This window comes from Carcharhinus amblyrhynchos, chromosome 6 (assembly GCF_965287045.1).
Source record: "Carcharhinus amblyrhynchos chromosome 6, sCarAmb.v2.hapA, whole genome shotgun sequence".
Taxonomy (NCBI): Eukaryota; Metazoa; Chordata; class Chondrichthyes; order Carcharhiniformes; family Carcharhinidae; genus Carcharhinus; species Carcharhinus amblyrhynchos.
Genome location: NC_137329.1, coordinates 79812977 through 79838330, shown reverse-complemented (window position 1 = coordinate 79838330; position 25354 = coordinate 79812977). Strand labels below are relative to the sequence as shown.

Sequence of the window (25354 nt, the reverse complement as noted above, 5' to 3'; positions counted from 1 at the left end):
TGCTCATGTTGTTCCTTGCACTCAGCTGGTTGGATGACTAACTTGCCACATAGAGACAACATGTAGAATGATTGAAGAACAATTCCCAGCACGAATTGCAAAGTTTAATGGGACAAGGTGCATCCTGTCAATTGGGTTTAAGTCAAAAGTAAGACCCAGATTTTCCAACGTCAGATTATAGAACTGTAGGATCCCTCCAGTGCAGGAGGTGGCTATTTGGCCCATTGAGTCTGCACCAACTCCCCAGAAGAGCATCTTACCTAGCAACGCCCTCATCCCTGATACAAGATTTAAGTAAAACTAAGCATTTTAAACAGTATAAAGCACCATTTCTCTCTCCTAAAACCTGCTTCAAAATTGCAGCAACTGGTTCTGTAACAAAACAAATGAGGCATTAGTTGTTTGGGGAACCTTTTCCAAACTGAAGTGTTATCACGTGTCTTGAACTTTTATACAACGCAGGAGCGTTGTGATGAAGGGTACACTCAAAATATTAAGCTCATCTTTAGAGGTGGTTCCTGCTGCGTGGGGTTAACAACTCATGGGGCTGCATGGTGGTACAGTGGTTAGAGCCGCTGCCTCATAGCACCAGGGATCCGAGCGCAATTCCTGGTTTGGCTCACTGTGTGGAGTTTGTACATTCTCCTGGTTTCTACATGGGTTTCCTCCCAAAGATGTGTTGGTTAGGTAGATTGGCCATGGTAAATTGCCCCTTAGTGTTAGGGGGACTAGCTAGAGTAAAATGCATGGAATTATGAGGACAGGACTTGGATGGGGTTTGGTCGGTGCCGACTGGATGGGCCGAGCAGCCTCCTTCTGCACTGTCAGATTCTATGATTCTACAACAATACTGGGTAGCTATTTTCCTGAAATTTTGTCACATTGTCTCCCACTTAACGCTAACCCTAATCCATTTCTCCATCACCAACTTATTTTTTAAAAGAAAAGCAACACACGATTTAATGTCCCTATGAATTTCATTCCCTTTGGGTTGGTCACAGTAGCATCTGTGAAATTCATCTCTAATTCTGAAATACTGGAGGACAATCTTTACTGCTATGTTACCAGCATTCTTTTTTCTTCCCCCTCCCCAAAATTATGTGCGGGATGCTAGCTGAAGAATATAAAAATATATTCAATAACTTCCATATTTATGTGAAATTGGCTTTTTGAAGCAACAACATCCAGCCAGTGTAGCAATTCACCACTGCAGTAACAACTCATGACTTGTTTATCAGTATCCTAGACCAAGTATACAAGCCACCCTGTTTTATGAATTATCCGAGCTATGTCATGAAATCCCTACAGTGCAGAAGGAGGCCATTTGACCCATTGATTCTGCACTGACTCATCTTACCAGGCCCTATCCCCTAACCCCATGCATTTACTCCACTAATCGCCCTAACCACACACACACCTTGGGATAGTAAGGAGCAACTTTATCACGGCCAATCCCTCTAACCTGCACATCTTTGGACTATAGGAGAAAGTTGGAGCACCCAGAGGAAAACTATGGAGAATGTGTAAGCTCCACAGAGAGTCACCCAAGGCTGAAATTAAACCCGATCCCTGGCGCTGTGAGGCAGCAGTGCTAACTACTATGCCACCATGTTGCCCAAATGTCACTGAATGTCCAAAGGGACTAGGACGTTAAGAACATATTAAATGCAGCATGCTGTATCTAAGTTGATATTTGAAGATAACGGCTACTGAATACCAGGAGGTTCTAGATCTAATTCCAACACTAGCTGGGAGGAGAATACGTGTTTTTTGTCCCATTCTTGAGCGTAGTCTCATTATTAACTCATCCTCAGTATATTTATCCTCTTTGCTCTCCAATTTTCTTTCTACAAGCCATCCAAAAAGAGAATATATCTGAATCAACCAAATTAATAACATGCTGAATAATCAAGGGTCTTTACTTATCAATGGTGGGTACAGTAATGTTGGGGCTAAAGCATTGCACTGGCAACAGAGATCATGAGTTCAAATCCTACCACAGCAAGTAATGAAACTAAAATCTGCTTATTTGCATGCTAGCACCAGAAGAAAATTAATACAAATCCTGCCAATTCTACCTCTTGGGATGAAAACATCTGTGGTTGTTTGTTCATTAATTTAGAAACAGAATACAGGAGCAGGAGTTGGCCTTTCAGCCCATTGAGCCTGCTCTGCTATTCATAATGATCATGTCCAATCATCCAACTAAGCAACCTGTTCCCGCTTTCTCCTCATATCTTTTTATCCCCAAAAGTTATATCTAATTCCTTCTTGAAAACATACAATTATTTGGCCTCAACTGCTTTCCGTGGTCAAGAATTCCACAAGCTCAGCATTCTCTGGGTAAAGAAATTTCTCCTCATCTCAGTCTTAAATATCAGCAAGAGGTAAACAGATAAAAAGGGAGCAGTGAAAAATATCCTGAATCCAATAAGCATTCCAAATTTCAATAGTCACTGCTTGCTGTCTCTCCCAGACAGTGCAGAGTACTTTGATACCCAGTGTCTGTGTGATGTGCTGTTGTTTAAGTGGAATTATTTTACTCAATCTCCTACTGTAAAATTGCAACAGAGCTCTTGAGAAAATTCTACTTTGTTATAATTGTTCAATGTGGGCATCACTGGCTAGGCCAGCACTTAATGTCCATTTCTAATTGCCCTTGAGAAGGTGATAGTGAGCCATCTTCTTGAACCACCTTCTTGAACCACGGCAGTCCATGGGGGTGTATGAACATTCATAATGCTGTTAGTTCCAGAGTTTACTGGATTCTGACCCAGCGACATGAAGGAACAACATAGCTCCAAGTTAGGTCGGTATGGCTTGGAGGGAAACCTGCAGGTGGCGACATTCCAATGCATCTGGTGCTGTTGTCCTTCTCTTTATTCATCTGCATTCAGAGTCACAAAATTATTTCAGTGCAGGAGGCAGCCATTTGGTCCATCATGTCTGCACCAGTTCTCCAAATGGCACCTAGTGCCATTCTCTTGCCTTCGCCCCATAAAGCTTCACACTATTCCTTTTCAAATACCAGTCTTTTGAATACATCGATTGAAGCTGCCTCTCAGGCAGTGCATTCCAAACCCTAGCCACCTGCTGCATGAAAAAGCTTTGTCTCATATCACTTTTGCTTCTTTTGTCAATTACTTAAAATCTGTACCCTCTCATTCTCGATCATTTCAAAATGGGAAAAGTTTTTCCTGATCTACCCAGCCAGATCCCTCAAGATTTTGGATATCTCTATCAATTCTCCCTTAGCCCTACTGTGCCTGCTGTCCCTGTCCTTATTGATGGCAGCAGTTGTGGGTTTGGAATGTGCTGTCTATGGGTCTCCTGTGAGTTCTTGTAGTTGGATCTTATAAATGGTATAAACTGATGCCACTGTGTGAATATTTGTGGATGGGGTGCCATTCAACCGGGCTGTGTCTTGGATGGTGTCAAGCGTGAATGTTATTGGAAGTGCATTAATCCAGTGAAGTGGAGAGTATTACATCACACTTTTGATTTGTGCCTTGTAAATTGTGGACAGAATTTAGGGAGTCTGCAGGTGAATTAATCGCCGCAGGATTCCTAGCCTCTGACCTGCTTTTGTAACCATAGTATTTATGTGGCTAGTCCAGTTCAGTCTCTGGTCAATGGTAATCCACAGGATGCTGACAGATGAAACAAAATCCCACTGGATACCCAAGGAACTTATTTATGAATGCTTTATAGATTAGGTCTGCCAAAGGCAAAATGATACAGCATTCTGACAAAGACTTAAAGAACGGGGCATTTTGTGTCCACATAATGCAACTGGCTGATTGGTTATAACACATTAAGGTGCAGGAATGAGAATAAAGACAATGTGAGCTCTTCCAAGCTTGTACACAAAGTAACAAATAAAAGAGAAGCTGACACAAGATTTAAATAAAACTAAGCACTCAAAACACCCGATGACCAATTCTCTCTCTCCTAAAACCTGGTTAAAATTGCAGCAACTGATTCTGGAACAGAACAAACAAGGGGGAATCTTTTCAAAACTGAAGTATTATTATGTGTCTAACTTTTATACAATGCAGGAGCAATGGAGTGGTGGTGGTGGGGCCGGGGGGGAACACATGAGATAACAGTGCTGCTGACCCACAGAACATGCAATTTCTCCAATGAATTCAGATTCTGATGAAGGGTACCCTTAAAATATTACGCTTATCGTTATGGTTGACTGTTGCTTAGGATTAACAACTCTGGCTGGCTGTTTTCCTGGAAATTTTGTCACATTGTAACCCTACCCCATTTCCCTATCTCCAAATATAATTTTAAACTGAAAATATTCAAAGCAAAGAAAAGAAACACACAATTTACTATCCTTATGATTTTCCTTCCCTTTGGGTTGCTCACAGCAGCATGTGAAATTCATCTCCAATTCTGGAATACTGGTGGACAATCCAGGAGGATTTGCAATCTCTACTGCTATGTTATCAGCAATGTCCTTTCTTCTCCCTCCCCAAAATTACGTCAGGGATACTACTAATTGAAGAAAATAAAAAAATCATATTCAATAAATTCCAGACTTATAATTTGAAATTGGCTTTTTGCAGCAATAACATCCAGCCAGTACAGCAATTCACCATTGCAATAACAACTCACGACTAGTTTATCAACATCCTAGAATAAATATACAACCCACACTATTTCATGAATTATCCAAGCTATGTTACAGAATCCCTGCAGTGCAGAAGGAGGCATTTGGCCCATTGAGTTTGCACCCACTTTCTAACAGAGCATTTTGCCCAGGCCCCGTTCCTGTAACCCCATGAATTTACCCACTAATCACCCTAACCCGCACACCTTGGTACACAACCAATCCACTTAACCTGCAAATCTTTTGATAGTGGGAGGAAACCGGAGCACCTGGAGGAAACCCACGCAGACACCGGGAGAACATGCAAACTCCACACTGTCACCCAAACCCTGGAATCAAACCCAGGTCCCTGGCGTGGTGAGGTAGTAATGCTAACCACTGTGTCCCCCTATCCTTAATGGAGTTAGAGCACTTTTGGTTAAGTGTAGTACTGATTCTGGGGCTATACTGATGTACCTGAACTCCAAACTTCCATCATGAAACTTGTAAATGTCAATGTTCACAGACACTTAAGTATATTCATACAAGAAACTCAAAGTTAACATGGAGGTACAGCAAGCAAGTAGGAAGGCAAATGATATATTGACCTTTATTGCAAGGGGATTGCAGTGCACAAGTAAAGAAGTCTTGCTACAATTCTACAGAGCTTGGTGAGACCACACTTAGAATAGTATGTGCAGTTTTGATTCCCATTTTAAGAAAGGATATTCTGCTTTGGAAGCTGAGTAAATTGGGGCTGAACTTTGGATTTCAGGAAAATGAGAGGTGATCTAATCAAAACATACAAGATTCTGAGAAGGTCTGGCAGGAAGGCATGGAGATCATTTCCCCTGGCTGGGAATCAAGAACATTGGATGGAGGAAAAAGGGCAGTCTCTGGAAAAGGGTGGATCATTTAGGACTGAGATAAGGAAATATTTCTTCATTTCAAGGGCTGTGAATCTTTCAATAGCCATAAGTCAACTGAATGGCAGGACAGGACAGCAGGCAGTATGATCTATTCCTGCTCCTATCAATTCATTTCCCACACCACCACCTTCTTGAGGGCAATAAGGGATGGGCAATAAACGCTGACCTAGCTAGCAATGCCCACTTCCCGGAAATGATTTTTTAAAAAATCCTGTTATCGCTTGAGTAACACTGCCAATTTAGGACCATGTAATAAACAATATTACACAGGGACTTAAGCCCGCCAAAATAGATTCAAATTTCCCCCAGCTGTTGGACTCTCAACAGTTGTCAACAAATCTCATCTTGACAGTCTAAACTGGTTTCAAAACTCTTTCCCGTTATGAGTTTTCTATCATAGAATTGCATTTTAATTTGTTTTTTTCATCCATGAATGCAATATCCAAACTCTAGAGCGCTGTCCAAATACAACCCACAACATAATACTGGTGGCAAAGAAGACAACCGACATTAGTGGGCAAATATCCACCACAACCAGCAGCACCTGTCATCACATTGTTATGAAGAAATGAGTACACAAAGTCTCGGAAATTCACCAACAATGCAGTAATAAAGTCATGAAATTCTGTTCAGAGGAAGGAATCAGCACCCATGATTATTGACTTTTTAAACAGCTGTCTGAAAAAATATACTTTGGCAGTATTCAGTTTGAACATGAATCACCAGTCAATGTATATTCAACCAGTTTGTTAAGAAATAAATTAGATCCTGATATTTCCTACACATTGAGACTCCATACTTAAACTTCTTAACTTCAGTAAAAAGTCTGACAACACGAGGTTTTAGTCCAACCGATTTATTTGATAGTAAACGCACAAGCTTTCGAGGTTTCCCTCTTCGTCAGGTGAAAGCTGACGAAAGCTTGTGCGTTTACTATCAAATAAATTGGTTGGACTAAAACCTGGTGTTGTCAGACTTTTTACTGTGTTTACCCCAGTCCAACGCTGGCACATCCACATCATCACTTCTTAACTTCAGACAGGCTTTCTAAACACTCAAAATCTACCAACCATTTGTCAAATTGCACAATCTGGTTTGACAAGATCAACCAAAGAACTTATTGTGATTTAGATTTAATAAGTGGATTTCCTGTATAAGTTATTAAATTCTTGCACTTTCATATCTGGCGCTTACAAGGGAACATACCACCATACATTTTGTGGGTGGTGCTCCTCGTCTTTTCAGATCCACTGCTTTGGCAATGACCAGCTAGACACTTAATTGTTGGAGGAGAGGCCATATCTGTCTCTAAGTGCACATCCAGCAGTGCTGTTTATATTCAACGTATGTGTTAAATGAATACAACATATGACAAACATTGGCTGTTGAAGTTACACATGCTTGTTTCGGGACGGGTGGTCAACATTCAAAGGGGGAGATTTTTGGATACTATAGTCAAGAATGAGAAACTGTCCTCATTGTTTGGGAACCAATTTCATTAACTGAGCCAATGATGATCTATACACAAAGACTCTATTTGTGAGGTCAAATGTCAGTTGATGAAGGATAGAATAGGAGCCAACCTTCGCAAAGTTTTCCAAACATTTATTTATAGAGTTCCACATTACAAGCATACACATCCTAACTCAACAACTACAGTTTCATTTCTGTCTATTTATAGGGGTGCAAGTTAATGCCCACCGCCCGTGCACAATTAAACACAGTTAATATACAATCATCAAACACACCATCAACCAAATAATTCCTTTCACTGCAATCAGCATTGATAATTTCAATTTGCTTTCGTTAACAGAATAACATATATTGCTAGTGAAATTAGATAACTGCTCAACTAGCATCTATGATGGAATTTTGGTGAATAAATTCTAAAACCTCTCGACTGCAAAGTAATGACTGGAAATTCCCCTTCCTTCAATTAATGAGTAGATTTGGTGAGAAGCTCCCTTGCCGAAAGATAACAACAGTAGAAATTCACTGCCTGCCTGCCTGCTTCCAACATAACAGCTACCTCTAAAGCTGACAAGACAGAAGCACAAGAGGATGCCTGTTTGAGTTGATTACTTTAAGAGAATAACCACATCACTCAAATGCTAAACTACAAAAAAGAAATTCAGCATTATACACAAAGAAGTCAATGCATCAATGTCTTTCATTGAAGGTGGTAGAACCATTCATAAATGTCAGGGAAGAGCTCAGCTCAGACTCAATGGATAAATTGCGTTCAGTATTACCACTTCAAAAAAGTCTCTGGGTCTACACTGAATTAGCTAAACTCAGCTAGGGCAATAATTGGGATAGTAGGCCTTTGAACAATGTTCAGGGAAAATTGTTCAGAGCTCCCCGCTTCTAATTGTTATCAGTAATTCCTAACAGGAAAATCATGCTTATGAATATTAGGCTATGCCTAATATAGGATGAGGCTATGCTTGATTTGGCAGGTTGCCTGCCAGATTTAAATGAGTCACCACCAGTCAGAGAATTATAGAGATTTACAACATATAAACAGGCCCTTCGGCCCAATTTGTCCATGCCAGCTCTTTTTTAACCCTTAAGTTAGTCCTAAATGCTCATGTTTTGCCTATATCGCTCTATACCCATCTTACTCACGTAACTGTCTAAGTGCTTTTTAAAAGACAAAATTGTGCCCACCTCTACCACTATCTCTGGCAGTTTATTCCAAACATCACATCCTCTGTGTGAAAAAATTGCCCCTCTGGACTCTTCTGTATCTTTCCCCTCTCACCTTAAACCTACGCCCTCTAGTTTTAGGCTTCCCTACTTTTGGGAAAATATATTGACTACCTACTGATCTATGCCCTTCATTATTCTGTAGACCTCTAATAACATCACCACTGGGCCTCCTATGCTCCAGAGAAAAAAATCCCAGTCTATCCAGCTTCTCCTTATAGCTTAAACCATCAAGTCCAGATAGCATCCTAGTAAATCATTTTTGCACTCTTTCTAGTTTAATAATACCTTTTCTACAATGGGGTGGCTAGAACTGGACACAGTATTCCAAGTATGGCCTTACCAACGTATCGTACAACTTCAACAAGACGTCCCAATGTTCTGACCAATGAAACCAAACATGCCAAATGGACCACTCTGTCCACCTGTGACTCCACTTTCAAGGAGCTAAGAACCTGTACCCCTAGATCTCTTTGTTCTGTAACTCTCCCCAATGCCCTATATTAACTGAGCAAATCCTGCCCTGGTTCAATCAACCAAAATGCATCATCTCGTATTTATCTAAATTAAACTCCATCTGCCATTTGTCAGCCCACTGGCTCAATTGATCAAGATCCCGCTGCAATCCTAAATAGCCTACTTCACTGTCCACTATGCCACCAAACTTGGTGTCATCTACAAATTTACTTACGATGCCTATTAAATTCTCATCCGAATCATCAATATAAATGATAATATAAATAAATAAGTGAATCCAGCACTGTTCTCTGACACCACAGGTCACAGGCCTCCAGTTTGAAAGATGACCCTCTACAACCACCCTTTGTCTTCTATCATCAAGCCAATTTTGTATCCGTTTGGCTACCTCACCCTGGATCCTGTGAGATTTAATCTCATGCAACAACGTACCATGTGGCACCTTGTCAAAGGCCTTGCCAAAGTCCATGTAGCTAACATCAACTGCACTGCCCTCATCAACCTTCTTGGTTACCCCTTCAAAAAATTCATTCAAATTTGTGAGACATGATTTTCCACTTATAAAGCCATGCTCATCAGTCCTTGTGTCTCTAAAGGCCTGTAGATCCTGTCTCCCAACAATTTACCCACCACAATATGAAGCTCACTAGCTTGTAGTTCCCAGGCTTTCCCCTGCAGCCCTTCTTAAACAAAGGCACAACATTTGCCTCTCTCCAATCTTAAGGCACCTCACCTGTGACTATCCGTGATTTAAATATCTCTGCTAAGGGACCTGCAATTTTCTTCCTAGCCTCCCACAGCATCTTGGGATACACTTCATCAGGAGCCAGGGATTCATCTATCTTGACACACTTTAAAACTTCCAGCATCTCCTTCTCTGTTACACGTACACTCCTCAAGACATCACTATTTATTTCCCCAAGTTTCCTAACATCCATGCTTTTCTCAACATTGAATACTGATGAGAAATATCTATTTAGGATTTCATCCATCTCTTGTGGATCTGCACATAGATGACCTTGTTGATCCTTAAGAAGTCTTACTCTCTTCCTAGTTACTCTTTTGCCCTTTACGTATTTGTAGAAACTTTTTGGATTTTCCTTTGCCTTATCTGCCAAAGCAATCTCATAACCCCTTTTTGATCTCCTGATTTCTCCCTTAACTCTACTCCTACACCCTCTAAACTCTTGAAGAGATCCACTTGATCCCAGCTGCCTATGCACGTCATGTACCTCCTTTTTCTTGACCAGGGCCTCAATATCCTGAGTCATCCATGGTTCTCTAGTTCTAACAGCTTTGCCCTTCACTCTAAGAGGAACGTGCTTAACCTGAACCCTGGTTACCACACTTTTGAAAGCGTCCCACTTACCAGATGTCCCTTTGCCTTTCCACAGATTCCCCCAATTAACTGTTGAAAATTCCTGCCTGATACCATCAAAATTGGCCTTGTCCCAATTTAGAATTTTAACTTTTGGGCCAGACCTATCATTTTCCATAGCTATCTTAAAACCAATGGAATTATAGTCACTGGTCCCAAAGTGATTCCTCACTAACACTTCTGTCACCTGTTCTCCCTTATCTCCCTTGAGATGGTCAAGTTTTGCTCCCTCTCTAGTCAGGACATCCATATACTGAATGAAAAATTCCTCCTGGATATACTCAACAAATTTCTCTCCATCAAAGCCTCTAATACTATGGTTGTCCCAGTCAATTCTAGGAAAATTAAAATTCCCTACTAGTACCACCCTGCTTTTCTTGGCGCTATCTGTAATCTCCTTACATATTTGCTCAGTCAGCTGATCAGTACATCAATGGATTGCCCAAAAGTGGAAACAAAGCCATTTTTTTCCAAAAGGAACAAAAAAAAGTACAAATTATGTTGAAGGAAGAGTTTTTTGTGTGTGCAGTGATCAAGATGCCGCTGGTTTTCAAAAGGAATTTGTTTTCTCAGGTTTCTTGCACCAACTCAGGTTCACATGTGAAATCTGACATGAACAAATGCAATCAGACAGTGTTAGAGTATACAAGGTTTTAAAAATTCCTCTTCTGATTTAAGAGTGGCAAACTGCTGCAGTTTTTAAATAGGTTTGTCATAAAAATGAGCATTTTTAATCAGAATAATTGTTTGTGACTACCCAATTTTAAATAACTGAAATTGCAAAGTCTCTGTTAATGCTATAAAACATTTTGATGACTTGTTGGATTTGGCTGACAGTATTGCCACGCCTTCACAGGGTAGACACAGAATCGGGAGATCTGTTCACATAAAGACTGCAATCGTAATGGAAGTGCAGTTGCAGTCTTTTTGGGCATAAAACATGACAGAGTTGGAGTGGCGGGGAGAGGAAAAAGGTCTGTAACATGCCATCTACTAAGTAGGAGCTGCATTTGTCTGTGCTCCTTGACAAGAGTTGCTGGCAAACCAGCCAATGCAGACACCTCTCAATATGCATCCTCATCAGTCTTCTTCTCTATGCTACCCCAAAGTCCTCAGCTGAGATCCTTGCTGCAGAATATGTCATCCTCCAGGAAACTGGCACACAAACCAGATTTTGTCCTAATCTGGCTGTAGGGCATTCATGCATAGGGACTCTCCATGTGCAGATCCCACTCGAAACTAACTTCTAAGATACGTGCAGTGTCGGTATCAACTAGTGGCTGAGTGTGTCAGATCAAGCAACATGAACTCTTCCTCAATATAGTAGTGTTGCCCTCTCTTCCTTCTGGATGTGCTGTGGCTGGGCAGGCAGCAGCTCTCAGGTGTCAGAAAGTAGAATATCAGAAAGGGGAAGGTTGAGATGAGGAGAGGAAATTGTGAGCTGAAAAGCAAGAGGTCCATGATCACACCATCAGCAGTTTGCACATCATGCCAGATAGCAGGATGAGGGTGTGCTGGGAGTTGACAGGGCCAGAAGGCAGGAACATACCATCATCCTCAATGTTCTTAATGATGTCAGATGCCGTGGGCAGTCAGCCCCATGGTACAGAGAACCATCTCTTCCATAGGGTTCAGGAACTGCAGGCATCCTTGTTCCCCGCTGGTTCTGTTCTGCACCCTTCTATTGTATCCCACCTTGTCCTGCAAGAAAGAGAGAGAAAGCAGAAGGTGAGTGATTGTGGGGCACTGTGTTTGGTGATGTGCCTGCCACAGTTGAACAGCTGGGTTTATGTGGAGGCAACAAAAGGTGGATGTGAGATTGGCATCACTGGAATGTGGGTGAGGGGGAGGTGGAGTATCTAGATGTTAGGCACAAGTCCTGGGTGCTAGAAGTGCTGCCAGGTGAATGAAGGGGATTCGTGCATTCAGCAGCATGAAACAGTGGTGCGGTGGATATGAAATGTCATGTGAAGATGCCTTCACAGACCTTTACACCCTTGTGAGGTCATTACATTTTGTGTTGCACTGCTATTAGGTCCTTGGGGCCAGACCCCTTGCACAGATTTCCATAGCTAACTACTCCCATCTGGTTGGAGAGTGGCCCCACTCCACGGAAACATGGCCTCCCTCCTCCTCTCCATTTTCACCACTAAGGTCTCCAGCTCCATAGGCATGAATCTGGGAGTCCGCTTTCTGTCCACTTTCTGTTCTGACGTTCAGCCTCCTCTGATTCAATGCAGCTTCCCTTTAGGAAGGAATCATGCAATCAACACAACTTGCTCAGTCTCCTGTTGAATACTCAGGCAGCCAACAGAGCAGATCCCACTCAAACTTACAGTCAAGCAAATGAGCTGACAACATCAAGTTTGCATGCTGCCTGCCTCAATATCAAGAGGCATAGATAGGTAGAAAATCGCAGCCTCTCTGTCTGAAAAAGGGCCATAACCAATTTTTAGCCTCCATCTTTTCTGGCAGACCTTTTCTGCTTGACAAAAAATAAGGTGTGCGAGCCTCGTTAAAAAAAGAGGAAGGACCATGTGTTCAGACACATGCAACAGTAAGACGCTATTAACACCATCAATAACAGGAGGAAGGCTTCTCTCAGTCAGGAACAAATAACTTTTATTTAAACATTTCTCAAAATTTTGATGAGAAGATGATAAAGTTGAAGCATTTAGGAAAGTTGAAGCATTTAGGACAGTGCAAAGTGTAGTATTTAACTGATTTCCTCCAACGTTTCAGCTTTTTTTTTCCTCATTGTAGTATTAATCCAGTACAGACTGAGTTTCCTGTTCATTGAATGCTTTTTCTTTCACTGCATGAAGTTTCTTTTGCCTTTATAAATCGATGAGGAATGTATACACTCCTTTCTTCCAGCTGATCAAAGCCAGAAAGGTTCTAATGTTTCTTTGCTTGCCTGTGTCCACTGAACCCACAAGGCAGCTGCTTAACAGTTAAAGCAGGGTCTGATTCTACCCCACACTTGTTCCTGAGAGCTGGTTCACTTTACCATTACACACACTCGCATCAGGCGAAATTTTCTCAGAATACGAGACAAAAATTCCTTTAAAATCCTTGTGCTTTGCTCTGGCTCCTCTCAAGGCAGCTGCTAAACAATGCTATTGGTTTTAACATTTCTTCCTCTTATTCCAGCCGTAATTGCCCTCATTGTGAGGTCCCATCAGCTACCTAAATGGTCACCGACTCACCTTTTTATGTCCCTTTTCCTCATAATGTAGGAATAATCAAGTTGAGGCGCCAATATCCTAACCATTGAGCCTGAAGAAACAGGTTTTCTGCCAATAGCTGACTTACGTACTGCATTTATAAAGTGCTGATAGTGTATTAATCCCAGATGCAAATCATCCTAGTGTTGGTTCTACTTACCTCCATGTTTGATTTATTTTTAAATGACCAATTCTTCAATCTTGTATTTTTTTTAAACACCATCAATTTCAGCTACCCATTATACGCAGTTTTTATAGTACCACTACTTCCTCCTTCTGTAAGAACATAGGAAATAGGAGAGGGAGCAGACCATAAGGCCCATTGAGCCTGCTCAGTCATTCAGTAAGATTACAGTTGATCTTGAGTTTCAACTTCACTTCCCTCCTGCTACCCCATATCTTCTGATTCCCTGAGAATCCAAAAATCAGTCCACCTCAGACTTAAATATATTTAGTGATGTCACAGCCACATCTCTCTGGGGTAGAAAATTCCAAAGATTCACAACTCTTTGAGTGAAGAAATTTCTCCTCATCTCAGTGTTATTTGATCAGCCCTTATCCTGAGACATTGACCCTGTATTCTAGATATCGCAGACAGGGTAAACAATGTTTCAGTACCTACTCTGAATGTTTCAATGAGATCACCTCTCTACACTACAAATGTAGACCCAATTTATTAAGCTTCTCATCACAGGACAACACTCTTACACGGGAACCAATCCAGTGAATGTTCATTCTGTTCCTCCAATGCAGTATACCCTTCCTTAAACATGGAGATCAAAATTGTATACAGCATACCAGGTGTAATCTCAGCAAAGCCCCATATAATTGTAGCAAGACCTCTTCATTTTTATACTCTAATTCCATAAAGGCCAATACGTCATTTGCTTTCCAAATTGTTTGCTACACCTAGCTTTTTCCGTGAAAATTCTTGAAATATAGAAAAATAAACCTTCTACAGGTATAAGAAAATAAGCATGGATTTACTGAAGATCATCTCACCCACTACCCCATCATAAATTCTAATCATGAAATGTTAGCAGGTCAAATAAGTTTCATTCTAATGCTGATATTCCTGAAGCCAAAAAGAAGTGGGTCGTGATATAACTAGGGTCTGTAGTCTCTACTTCTCTATTTCCCGATGGGCAGTCCGGTCCTGTGACAACTAGCATGCTCTTGTTTAAGAAGATCAACATATTTTACTGATAGACAACTCGCTCTAACAGTAGCAGCCTTCAGACAACTTTAGTAACATCAGTTTGATAACTGTGGTGTCACCTGTCCACAAAAGGGTCAATTGACCATATAGCAGTGATGAGAAAATTGAAGAACCACTTAGATTGCCATCAGACTCAATCTGACAAGACCATTTGCCCACAGATGGTTTGTGTCAATTTGATTCAGCTGAAAGCACTCTCACCTCTGGTTCTGAGTTTGTGCCTCACTACTCCAATATAAAACTGAGGAACTGCTAGATTATTGGTGCTCCATAATTTGGGTATACATTAAACCAATTTAACTCTTCAGAAGGAAATCAAAGATGCTCTGAAAAAAAAAAGAGCATAGAGTTGAACTCGTCTTTTGGCCAACATTCCTAACTCAAAAACAGATGCACTTAATGATTCATCTCATTGCTATCCATTGAACATTGGTAATGTGGGAATGGCTGCCACATTTGCCTACATAACAAGATTTAATGAATTTCAAAAGCAGTTACATTTTTTGAAATATTCTGAATTACGGCACCTCATCATGTCAAAGCACGATGATTATGGTTATTGGTTATAATTATCATGTGGTGTTCAAAAACTACATACCTGTTCACACATTAGTCTTACCACTCCATTCTTCACAAGTTGTTATAGATGAAGCACTAACCCATGAAACATTTGTGGCCCCTGTTATTTTGATAGGATTTTCTGAGTTTTTGCATCTAAAAACCTGACAAAGAGAGATTGCTTGCTTCTTTGAAAAGCATAACTATCTCAGTCTAAAATCTAATTATTATGCAAAGGGTAGGAAGTTTCCATTTGTAACTATTACCAGCTGTTTGAAAGCAAAGACTGTCAGCAGTGAACGTGTCGAGTTCTAACTTGACACAAAGCTGTGACAGGTATGGGTAAATGCATGGTCCTATGGTCCTTTCACATGCAGATATGCTGCTGTCACTGCTAAACTCCAAGAGCTGTGATATACTGTGGTGCTAGAAACACAGATAGCACAATTCTTGAAAGGGAATCTCTGGAACGATATGATGGTAGTTTTGCCACTTTTGTCATTGAAAGACTGCAGTGTTCAAGGTACTGAAGAAGTAATTGCAATTAATTTTCTCTTATCCCAAAGTGCAGTTACTCAACCCTTCCCAGGACAGCATCAACTAAGATCACTCAACCTATTAAGAGGAGGCCTGGAAAAGTCCGCATGGTTAATTTGTCCAAATAAGTAGCATGGTCCAGACGACACGTCTGAAACTCATCTAAGAGCCCATTTTGTATATACAGCCTGGCTGTGTACATGACATTTTCAGAAAGAGTCAAGTCTCATTCAGGGGTAGGTCCAGGACAAAACCATCATCAGAAGTCAACTGACTTGGTTACAAGTAAGAATCAATGATGCATATAGGGGGCCATGGAGAGGCCGTTTAACGATATCACATGAAGTGATGGAATCCGGTGTGGAAATATGAATGGCACTCTTCCTTTTAAGATCCTATCCGAGGTAGTGTAGCAGTTTTTAGTGAACCAGTGTTACCATTACAATGTATATTCAGAAATGAGATCAACAGTGTTCACACAATTATGACAAGTGAAATAAAATTAAAACTGAATTAAATTATATGGAGGAAATTACCATGAGCTATAGTTGGCAGTCAGATACGATATTTTAAACCTCACCAGTCACTAACTCTATAAACTTCAATTCATCCAGTTTTTATGACTATCAGCTGGTTAAACTTAATTTACTTCAATTACTTAACAAAATACTGCATTATTTTGCTATGTTGAAGGTGCTATACAAATGCAAGCTGTTGTTACATGTTTGAAATTCCCATCAGATATGTAAACTAAAGCAAGTGTTTAAATCTTGTTAGTAATTGCAACACATCAGGAAACAATACGAGTAATGGGATGCAGTTCAGTAATGATTCTATTAACATTATAATTTATAAATCTCTACATTAGTACCCATGCAATTTAATAACATTAAGAAAGTCAAAACATTTATTCAGAATTTTGTTTCAACTGACACAATGTCAGTGGGCACAGTGGTTTGCTCACAGAGCCAGGGACCCAGGTTCAATTCTAGCTTTGGCTGATTGTGCAGACTCCACACAGACATTCTCCCTGTGTCTGCGTGGATTCCTCCGGGTGCTCCGCTTTCCTCCCAGACTCCAAAGATGCACAGGTTAGGTGGGTTGCCCATGCCAAATGGCCCCTATGTCCAAAAGATGTGTATTAGCCACGGTAAAATGTGCAGGGTTACAGGGATAGTGTGAAGGTCCAGGTATGATACTCTTCAGAGAGTTGATAGAATCCCTACAGTGCTGAAGGAGACCATCTGGCCTACTGAGTCTGCACTGACCACAATCCCATCCAGGTTCCATTCCCACAACCCCACATATTTACCCTGCTAATTCTCCTGACACTCGGGTCAATTTAGCACGGCCAATACAACTAACCTGGAGCACCCGAAGGAAACCCACGCAGACACGGATAGAATGTGAAAACTCCACACAGACAGTGACCCAAGGCCGGAATTGAATCCAGGTCCCTGGCGCTGTGAGGCAGCAGTGCTAACCACTATGCCACAGTGCCACCCCTTTTTTTTCTCCGCAGGAATGAAGTTTAAACATACTGGTGCCGACTCAAGCTCCTTCTGCACTTAGGGATTATATTATTCTAAGACACAAATTTAACCTCTCTTCTATGACACTAGGAACCAAAAATTCAAAGAACACAATGCCTATCAGAAAATTCCAAACATTTTAACAGCTTTCCATGAGAAAATGACAAAATGATCTAATGAGCAAAAGGCCAAATGGAGGAAAGGAAGATGAGCCAAAAGTGAAAAAGATTAAGAAAAAAGAGGATCAACACTTGTTGGAGGGTGCAATTACAATATGCAACATAAACTGTCCAAGCAGGTGCGGACGTAATTTATTTTGGCAATATAAAAATAAGGGCAAAATTAATTATACTAAAATGGGGCCTGAGTTAATTTTGCATGTCCTAGTCTATTAATCTCTACCTTTTAACCCTAATTTAGCTGAAGACTTAATTTGGTCTTGACTCTCCGCATCAGATCAGCCAATTTACTGATGATGTTGCTTCTAGCTTGTCCGTCACGTTTTGTATAAAACACCAATAGGCAAAAGCTAGTCACTTTCTGCTCTTTTTTGAAGATTAAGACAAATAGTCCTCTTCACAGAGAAGGAAGCCGAGCAGCTGCTAAGCTAGATAAGTTCTTAACAGAAACATCTGTTATTCTTCAACTAACCTGAAAATATATAAGCAATGAAAAAAAATCCTTGTCTGATATGTATTCAAAAAAAATTGCAAACCATGAATTCAAAGAAGCAACATCATTGAAAGGGTCCTCTCTAGGATGACTCTGATCTCAGGCTGAAATGTGACACTCAAGCCACAACAAAACAGAATGAAAAGCAACTTTCAAAGTGGTTACAAAAGATCTGTATAAAACCGACATTTTGAATGTAACATTTCTTAATTACTCAGTAGCAAAAGTATTCCGTATCATGGCATCCAGAATTTATATAATTTTACATACACAATCTAATAAATTAATCCACTGACCTCTCACTTAATTACACAAAGTCAACAAGAAACACACCTAAATCTCATGAACGTGTGCTCAATTTAGCTTATAGAGGACATATGCACATAGTTTTAGCAAAACACATTTAAATTGTAAAGTTGTCAAGAATACTAATGGGCTTTTTTGCCAGCGCAACTAGCTTAGACTATCTGCACTGTAACAACTACATATGAAAATATAAATAGGCAAACTTTGGTATGTGTACTAAGTAATCCTTAGCTATTAAGAGAATTCACACTGGAACTACAATTATCTTTCACAGAACTGATGCTTCACCTTGTGCGTAAAATTAATGAATGATCCAAAATTAATTTGAATGGCTAGTTCTTTTAGTGCAATTTTATATATTTCAGAATCTTAAAAATAAGCAACAAATACAATGCTGGGTTTCCAGATCAGAGAACTAAGCTTGCTGCAGAGAAGGAACAATTCCCTGAAAAGCTTTTCCTTCAATCGTGTTCAAATTCAAAACATGTTGTGTGACCCTCCCCAAATCTGGAGAGAGTTTTTAAATCTTGAAGGATTTGGACTTTTATTCAAAAAGTGTTGAGATTTATTGAACACAGCAATGGCAACCAACTCACTGAAGACAACTTGAGCATTGGAATAGATGAAGGTGAAGTTTGATGTTTGAAAATAGCAAGGAAAGCAAAACAAAGAAATCAGAACTAATGAGGGAACCATTGATATTAAGAAATGAAAGCTCTTGGTTACGTGTGGGAGAAAATAAGAAATGTGTTTTTGAATGACTGGACGGAATGAGACTTTTATTATCTCTTTGAAAGGCATGAGGTCAAAATGTGGTGATTTAAGTATTACACTGCAATCTGAATGAATTGAACAACATGGAACAGGGTTGAATAATGAATGAGTGGAAAGGATCACTGCAGTGGAGGAAAAATAGATAAGGAAAGAGTTTAAGGTAATCAAGATTATCTGTAACTTTAAGCACAGGATTTGCTAGAAAACCTGAAAGCCGTGAAGACAGCATTGGTGAAGGGCCATAACTGTAACTTCTTTAGCCCTGCATACCCAATAAAAGATACATCACCAAAACTTATTGTAGACGGTAAATAAGATGCACCAGAGGTGGACTGGGTACCAACAGAGCGCATTGCTTTGTTCTGGATGATATCAAACTTTTTTGCAGCTGCACTTATCCAGATATCACACTGCTGACTTGTGGTTTGTAGATGGTGCATAGGCTTTGGGAGTCAGGAGGCGAGATACTCGCTGCAGAACTCCCAGCCTCTGACCTGCTCTTGTAGCCACAACATTTAGGCGGCGAAGGACTGAAGTTTTGACACTCTTTCATCAGAGACTGTTGTTGTCTGGCACTTGTGTGGCACGAATGATAATTCTCAGCCCAAAGCTGTTGTCATTGTCCCACTGTCCAAGTCATGCTGCATGCAGACAAGGACTGCTTCCTTCTCTGGAGAACTGCAAATCAGGCTGAACATCTCCACCTTGTGATAGAGGGAAGGCCATTAATGAAGCAGCTGAAAATGGTTGACCCTAGGAAACTGCCCTGATGAACTTCTGCAGCAATATCCTCAGGTTGAGATGATTGGTCTCTAATAACGATAACCATCTTCCTTTGTGGGAGGTATGATTCCAACCAATGGAAAGTTTTGCTCCAAATCCCTGTGACTTCAGTTTGCCAGGGCTCCTTGATGCCACACTCAGTTAAATGCTACTTTAATGCTAAGGGCAGTCACTCATCCTCATCTGTGGAATTCAACTGTTTCATCCAGGCTTGGAGCAAGATCATTACTATGATCCAAAGATAGTAATGTCTGGAAGTGAACTGGTCAGCATTGCTTGATTGTACTAAGAATACCTTCCATTCCATTGCTGATAATGACATCAGATTGATGGGTACACAACTGGCCACATTAGATTTGTCCTGTTAGTGGTGGACAGGACATACTTGGGCAATTTCCACTTTGTCAGGTACATTCCAGTGTTGTATCTGTACTGGAATATTTCAGCTAGAGGTATGGCTTATCTTGGAGCACAAATCTTCACGATTGCAGCCAGGATGTTGTCAAGGACCACAGCCTTAGCATTCAGCTGTTTATTGATATCACATGGAGTGAACTAAATTGGAAAAAAGTTGACTTCTGTGATGTTGGGAATCTCAGGAGGAGGCAGAAATGGATCAGCTACTTGGCACATCTGCCTGTAGATGGTGGTGAGCATATCAGCCCTGTCTTCTGCACACATGTGCAAAGATATTTTGAACAGAGTTGGAAAGATGCATAGTATAGCCATGATGATTGCCTGTAGAACAATTAAGTTTTATAGCTAACCTTTCAAGTTGGTGAAGCATACAAGAATTAATAGCAGCTGCCATAAATTTAGAATCTACTTCATGCAAAGATCAACTTTTAATTTGACTGCCAGAGATCAAGACACAGACTTCTCCAGACTCACCAGGGCCATCTATCATCGATTTGTACAGGTTTAATAAGAACTCACCTTTATCTTTTTCAAACACGGCAAAGACCGGGTGAAAGGTCATGTGCGCAACAGCTCTGCTCGGAATTGTATATCAGAGTTCATCACAGATTAAATCCTGACAAGGGTAGGTTCAGATTTTAAAACTTTAAACAAAAGTGCAGCCTGGTTTAGTTAAACTTCAACCAAATAACTGCAAGTTGAATAAAGTGCAATTAAATTCCTAAACCTCATTCTTCCCTAAAATAGAGCTGAAAAATGAACTTAATTCTTACCAAATTCTTCATACTCAAGGACTGACTATGTGTTATCTTACATCAATCATCTAGATTGAAATATTACTGTAATGATGCTGGCACCACATAAAATACATAATTAAAACTTAAAAAATAAATTGCTGGAATTTTGTATAATCTATCTGAATTCTATAATTTGAAATGACTTTACCAAACAATGCAAAACTGCTGGCACAATCATTTAGGGATTTTGCAAAGTGCAGAAGCAACAGTACAAGCTATCAATTGAGTTTGTCTTTCTCAATTCTTTATTTCAATTTCTCACTCTTCCATTACGTTTCTAGAGTCAGTTATGGCACAGTAGGAGCCCAATCAGGCCATGAAGTCCATGCTCATTCCGCAAGCTGAGCAATCCACTCAATATCACTCTCACACTCAATCCCTTTAACCCTGAAAGTTTATTTCCTTCAATTGCCTATCCAATAGCCTTTTGAAATTATTGATTGTTTCCACTTCCATCACCCTCGTGGGCAGCAAGTTCCAGGTCATTACAACTCACTGCGTAAAAAAGTTCTTCCTCACATTCCTCCTGCATCTCCTACCCAAAATGTTATATCTGTGTCCCCCTAGTTCTTATACCATCAACTAACTGGAAAGTTTTTTTCCTTGTCTACCTTATCTAAGCCTGTACACCCCTATTTAAACTCCCCTCAATCTCCTTTGCTCCAAGGAAAACAACCCATGCCTTTAAATCTAATCTTGTTACTAAGACCCCCATCCCTGGAACCATTCTGGTAAATCTCCTCTGGCCCTCTAAAAGGTGCTCACATTTTTTCTGAAGTGTGGTGACCAGAATTGAAACTAACACACTAGTTGAGGCCTAACTAGAGCTTAACAAAGGTTTGGCATAATTTCCCTGTTTCCGAACTGAAAACTACTATTGGTATGTAAAGCCCAAGATCCCATATGCTCTGCTAACCACTTGCTTAATATGTCTTGCCACTTTCAAAGGTCAATGCACATGTACCCTTAGGTCTCCTTGTTCCTGTACTCTTGTGCCATATCTCTCCCTATCCTTTCTGCCAAAACAGATGACCTCACACTCCTCTGTATTAAATTCCATCTGCCAATTGTCTGCCTATTCTGCCAGCCTATGTCCTGTTGCAGGAAGTTTGCATAATCTTCACCCTTTGTTACTCCAAGTTTGCTATCATTGGCAAATTTTGAAATTTTACCTTATACTCCAAGATCCAAGTCATTTGGGTATAGCAGATAATACAGTGGTCTCAGCACTGACCCTAGAGGAACAACATTGCCTACAACCCTCCAATCCAAAAAACAAAGCTACCATGACTCACTACTGTCTGCCCTTAAACCAATTCTTTATCCAACTGGACGCCAACCTTCGATTCCAAGAACTTCAATTTTGTTAATCAACCATTTCATGTGGTAACTTGTCAAAAGCTTTCCTAAAATCCACACAGGAATATCAGTATTTTTACATATTCCACTCCATGACAAACAATTTCTCACTAACTTGTGGAGCTTCGGCTTTTCAAAACTCCATGTAGTCAACACACAACTCCACATAAAATGACAGATTGAAAAATGTTCCCACTAAAATGTCTTTTGATATGTTTTCAGTTTTCTTTCAAAAATGATTACATTATGGATTTAAGAGACTATTAAAAACAAATCTCTTTTTTCTGATGCTGAGAGTTTGAAATGACAGCAAATGATTCAGCTATGGCACTTAGAAGTAAAGATCCCTTCCTGTGTATATCTCATTCATGAGAAGTCTTAAGAAACTACCTGCTGTTTTGTTCTCAGTGAACTAGGTAACGCAAAGGACAATACAGGTTGAACCTTAACAAACAAATCATAAAATAGCTTATGCAACCTCTATTATTATTGTCACTGCAATTACTGTTGTCAGCATGAAGAACGCTTCGTCAAAATCCAGTAACTATGTACTGGGATGCAACTATCAGTGTGCAATTTGTTGCTTCCGATCCCAGAAATTTTTGTTGCTGGCATTAACAGATAAAATGTTTTGTGACATTTTGTACCCAGTATTTTAACAGGCAGTGATGGACTCAAAATGCACATGCTAAAATAATGGACAAAGGAGCATCGTACTAGCAAAGTAAGCATTTCTCTGCTCGTGTCTATTTGTACGCCACAGCATTTCAAGGAATTCTACATAACACAGAACATCATTTTGATTAATTTCACCCAAGAAAATAAAACATTGTGCTATTGTTTATTAGAAATACCCGAGAAAGATTTTATCTGTTTGCTAAGTTATTACATAAACATGATAATAGAGAATAGGAGCAAAGATTTACTGCAACAAAGAGCGAATATCTGTGCAATGTGTTTTATGATTTATGAAACATCAAAGTGCATTTATTAATTATATAAGTAGGGTTGTGTCATTTGATCGGTTTCAAATGTCAATTTTTGGAATGCACATCAAATCAAATATTAAGCAAGTCATGGGCTTACCAAATTGGCTGGTATAGCCAAGAATGGAACAGTACATAGATAATCAGATGACTCATATCCTGCTTTTACCTTGATATTGTTTCAACATTTTGTTTTTCAGGTTAATTGTTGGTCAACTGACATTTATGGAATGAAAAGGAAATTAGAGTTTATTCATTGCACAATGAGCAGTGGTCAATAGATACTTGAGCAGCATGTGGCTACATTTTTAACACAACAATGCTTTTCACATCCAAAGGGTCCAAACAATCAGCTACAAATTTCTGATAGAAAATAAAGATCACTAAAGATATATAGATATAAAAAAAGTATCAAACTGAACACATTTCCTTTAGAATATGCCCATAGGAGGGAAGTAAAGGAAATGTTGTCCCGATTTGGAGTATTAGACAACTTGATTCTTTTAAGATTCATCTTTTTATCATCAACCTGTACACAAAAACAGACCTTTAATATCTGATCCCAAAGACTGTTTATCTCACATTTACGCTACACTGAGTATTGCTATAAAGCAGCCTCATTCTCCTGGATGGGGCAGGAATCCATAATTGACTGGTTGAGAAGCAATTAACCCAACAATAATGGAAGTTCTAAAAGATTTCTGGGAAAGAAAACAGTTGATAACTGGATTGGTTCAATTGTTCAATCATGTATACACCAAAAAAGAAAAGCATCAGAACAGAATGCAGCATTAATTTCATCAAAGTAACAAGTCATCTGTACAAAATTCATGATAAAATTTTCGTGATGACCATTTATTCAACTCTTTAATTATAAAAATGTTAGACTAAATATATTTAATTATTCAACAGCACTGCCTATACATATGGACACTATTTAAAGATCAAGTCCCAGGTAATAATTGATAAGAATCCTTACTGAAGTGTGTTGCAGAATTTTAATTAAACATGAAGCATTACTATAAATATATGATGTTTACTAAACCTTTTAACGGAAAGTGCGCTCAAACCTTCTAATAACCCTAAATGACTCATTTTTTACAACAACACTTATGAGTTCAAATTTACTATTCAGTTTCCTTTGTTTTTTTCAAAATCATCTGGCCTGGCTAAGATCAAAGAACAGTGCTGGAATTCTCCCAAAAAAATTCTAATTGTCGAATTTGCATGAAAGCTGGAGTATTCACGCTGTTTTTTTCAACGGGAGAATCTCCCACACTCTGCGCACTGCAAAGACCACCAGCATGAATATCATTCAAAACTAAGGGGTGGAGCCTATCCCCACTGGACAGGCTGAAGTCAGCCTACTGGGGGAAGGGGCAGGGTGGAGGGGTGGCCACTGCACATCCGCCGATCTAACAGTACCGAGATCGGCACATGTGCTGTGGCCCCGCACTGACAGCCTCCCGATTGCTAGCCAACCCAGGGACCCCCGCAATCACTGACCCTCCACCCCACCCCCCCCCCGGCCACCTCACAGTCTGACCTCCATTGCCCTGACCACCCAGCCCCTCCCCTGCTCCCGACCCCCCAACCCAGTCTTTAACCCCCCACCACCCTTCCCCGACAGTCACCCCACCCCCGCAGCAGGCTAACCCCCTCTCCCCCCCGCCACCCCGATCGCTGGACTCCCTCCTCCATCAATCCAGACTGCAGAGTGGTAGCGTGACCTGATCACACCACCCCCCCCACCGACTCTGCGACCACCCCAGCCCCGCCCCAACCCTCGGCTCCATGCGCCCTGTCCGCTTGGCACAGCACCATGCCCGGTGGGCAGTGCCATGGTGCCTTCTGGCCATTGGCACTTCACCTCTTGGGTAGTGCCAAGGGGCACAGGCTGGCACTGCCAGGCTGCCAATGCCCAGGGGGCACCCACTCTAGGGGCCCTAATTGCCCCCCTTCACTCCAGCGGGTTCGGGCTGCTGGTTCCCCGAAAGTAGGGAGCTGTTGTAATCCCCGCTGGAGTGAACCACTTTGCAGGGGCAGGCAGAACTGAAGTCTCCAGGCTGCTAATTGCATATAAGTCATATGCAA

The 25354-nt window shown here is 40.5% G+C and overlaps 1 protein-coding gene across 9 annotated transcripts in view; it reads right to left on the bottom strand.

The window, feature by feature from the left end:
* Window positions 1-25354, bottom strand: part of LOC145344036 (ataxin-7-like protein 1) — a 253456-nt gene that overhangs the window by 165795 nt on the left and 62307 nt on the right. The window contains exon 2 of one of the 9 annotated variants that reach the window (XM_080190779.1): window positions 11643-11794. The exons of the other annotated variants lie outside the window; for them this stretch is intronic. The gene's annotated coding sequence lies outside the window, so the exon portion shown is untranslated. The remainder of the gene's footprint in view (window positions 1-11642; window positions 11795-25354) is intronic. 9 annotated transcript variants of the gene reach the window in all.